This window comes from Bison bison, unplaced genomic scaffold (assembly GCF_000754665.1).
Source record: "Bison bison bison isolate TAMUID 2011002044 unplaced genomic scaffold, Bison_UMD1.0 scf7180017864494, whole genome shotgun sequence".
Taxonomy (NCBI): Eukaryota; Metazoa; Chordata; class Mammalia; order Artiodactyla; family Bovidae; genus Bison; species Bison bison.
Genome location: NW_011495053.1, coordinates 2,229,085 through 2,232,487, shown reverse-complemented (window position 1 = coordinate 2,232,487; position 3,403 = coordinate 2,229,085). Strand labels below are relative to the sequence as shown.

The 3,403-nt window shown below is 45.3% G+C and overlaps 1 pseudogene; it reads right to left on the bottom strand.

Annotated features, from left to right (window-relative positions):
• Nucleotides 1–503: 503 nt before the first annotated feature.
• LOC104979989 lies at nt 504–1,272 on the bottom strand (annotated as a pseudogene).
• Between the last annotated feature and the right edge of the window lie 2,131 nt (nt 1,273–3,403).

The window sequence follows — 3,403 nt, the reverse complement described above, 5'->3', positions numbered from 1 at the left end:
TTTTGGCCATTCTAATATGTGTGTAGTGGTTCAGTCTCATTTTTCAGGTCTTTGTTTGGCTTGGATAAGATAAATGAAGCATGGAGTGCTTAGACAACTTACCTGAGGCCACACGCTGGTAAACTGAAAAGCTGGAATCTAAGTACACTTGTTGGAACTGCAACCACATAGTCGAGGCTTGCAACCTCTTCTAATCACTGTGTCCCACCCCTTTCCTTGGAGAGACAGGTTTCCTCAAATTTGAAAGTACAATACCGTCCTGTTCCCCTTATGCACTGGCTTATATTGAAGGTAAAAGGAGGTAGGGTATCTGTAAGTCCTTTGAGAATTGCAAAGCACTATGAATGTGCCAGTGCTTTTTTAAAAATCGCCACTAGCATCCCCCTTAATAAAACACGCAAGGTCATGTGACAGGGAAGGGGGTGGGGCAGTGAAATATGATCATTTATGACCACAAAAACCCCTCTGTACACGTTTAGCGCCTGGCAGAGGGGAGGGCAGGCCTATTCGTAGAGGGTGTCCTGGTGTCCAGGTAGGCAGAGAAGGCAGACCTTGGGCTGGAGCCCTCGGGGGGGCGTGGTGCCGCCCTCGCCGCGGCCCATGCCCTCTACCCAGCTGGAGACGCCAGAGCCAGGATGAGGATGTGGCCGCCCCCCTTCGGCGCGGGCTCCACCTCCTGCTGGCAGAGTTCCCTGATGGTCCGCCCACCCTGGATGCAGTGCTCCCAGAACTTGCTGTTCCGCTGCAGGTCGCCCGAGGGAAGCAGCCGCAGGTAGATCACCAGGTGGTCCAAGGTACTCTGGTCACTGAAGGAGACCAGCAGGTTGGCCACTGAGGTCTGCGTCTCCACCCGCTCGTTCAGGCCCATGAACGTGTGGTGGAAATCCTCAGTTGTGAGCTCAGGGAAGCCCTGGGACACCAGGTCCTCTTCACTCTTGGCAGACACAGCCTTGAACCGCTGCGATTCCTTGCTGTCATCCAGCAACGCCTCCAAGTGGGAGAATCCAAAAGCGCGATAGAGGCAGTTTCCACCAGCCCTGGTCTTGCGGATGTAGGAGTACTTTCTGTGGCGGTCCTTGACCTTCTGTTGACAGACGTTGTTATCCTCAGTGCACTATCTGCGTAGGACCCAGACCAGAGGGTTCTGCACAACGATTTTTTGCTGAATTAGGTCTGCTGAGCCATGATGGCTTCATGGGCAAGACAGTTAACACCTTCCTTGTCGCTGCCCAATGGCTCCTGCTCCTGTTCTGGAGATTCCCCCACTGCCATCAGTAAACAGGTGGTGCTAGTGGTAAAGAACCCGGCTGCCAATGTAGGAGAGATAAGAGATGTGGGTTCAATCCCTGGGTCGGGAAGATCCCTGAAGGAGGACACAGCAACCCACTCCAGTATTCTTTCCTGGAGAATCCCATGGACAGGGAAACCTGGCGGGTTACAACCCAAAGGGTTGCAAAGAGTTAGACATGACTGAAGCGACTTAGCATGCGTGAATATAGACAGTAACATATGTACATGTAAGTACATACAATAGGTACACAACATGTGATGTATTTGGAAAAGGTGAGATCATGTGAGTACCAGGTGTAACACCAAGTACTTACGTGACTTTCAATAAATTCCCTATGCCTTTGATTCCTGATCTAGAAAATAAGATATGGCTACATTTTAACCATTACTATGTGACAAGTGAATGTGTGCTATATGTGAACAAAATAAAAATTGCAGTGTTTGTGGCTCTGTAGATGGGCAGAGGGCAAAGGAGTCTCGGTGGGTGGTAGCTGTCCATGCAAGAGGCAGGATTCAATAGGTCAAACATACAAAGACATGAGGGAAAAGAATAAAAGTGGGATGCTAAGTGAGTATTAAGTTCAGTCCATCCAGAGGAAGCATTATGATGCTTATCATGACAAACTCTACCAGAGGAAAATGATGGCTGAAGCCAGTTAGAAAGACAGCCTTCTCCTACCTGACAAATAACTGTGCTCACCTGTAATCAGATTTCCCACCAAGTGTGCAGGTGCAGCTGGAGACACTCGAGGTGTCTTCATTGTTTAGCGGAATGTATTTTTTTCTTTTAGTTTCTTAGAACAAAATTATGTAACCCATTTTTATAACTATTGAATTATAACTAATCATGTTGACTATTCATTGAGTAATTGTATAGATCAGTTATCCTGGTAGATGCTGGCAATGATCCTTTCATTTCCCCTTGACGTTTATGGAGGTTCTGGATTTGTGTTAGTTTGCCACTCTATGGGCTTCCCAGGTGGTAGTAGGGGTAAAGAACCCACCTGCCAATGCAGGTAGATATAAGAGATGTGGGTTTGATCCCTGAGTCAGGAAGATCCCCTGGAGGATGACATGGGAACCTATTACACATTCTTGCCTGGAGAATCCCATGGACAGAGGAGTCTGGCAGGCTACAATCTTAGGGTTGCACAGAGTCAGACATGACTGAAGTGACTTAGCATGTACACATGCAGCTCTATATTGAATCACTGGAACTTTATGGCAATGAAATCACTCACTTTGAAACTGATGATGTGCTATAGATGAGCATTTGTGTACATCTATGAATTGGATATTAGCTTATATTTCAACCATCTCCTTTCCATCATTCATAAAGGTAAAATCTACCATCAATTTTACCCGCAATTTTAAATATAACATTCTTCTTTTTTGTGTGCTGTAATTCTATTATGTGCATTAGAGAAATGTTTTCCCTACTCTGTTTTCAAAGAGCTTACTTTACAAAAAAAAAAAAAAAGTTATTTTGATAGGACAGAATACTGTGTCAATAGCTCCAAGTCCGGTACCACCGAGATTCCAGAAGCACCATTATTACTAATGTCTTAGCCCATTGAGTCTAGACAGAAAAGCTCAATAGGAGCAGACAAAGACATTGGCCTGTTTTGAGAACACACACAGAAGTATTTGGCTTGGGGAACTGGAAAAACAAAGCAGAGAGGTGAAGGGACTCAATGCTCTCTTCTGAATAAAGGACATTTCCAATGGCTTTAATTGCACCAACAGCAGATGCTTCCTATGGAAGGTTAATTTGCAAAAACACGAAATAAAATAAAGCTACTCATGAACATTTTCTCGTCTAAGTCCCATTTAAAACTGAGCATCAGAGGACACTCAATTGATGCTGTGGGGATCAGGAAATGATGTGTTTGTTTTCTGCAGAGTTGTTTTATTGAAGCATCGGTTGATGGCTCACATTCTGATGGGCAGCCGGACATCCATTAAGATCTCTTCCCTACAGGGTACAATTGCACATTCAAATATTGATCAATAAGACAGTAAGGCTTTGATTTCGCTCACAAACACTGTCAGGTCCGCCATTTGCCATGTGTTATCTAAGAGTCATTTGCATCATATTGGATATAATAATTGC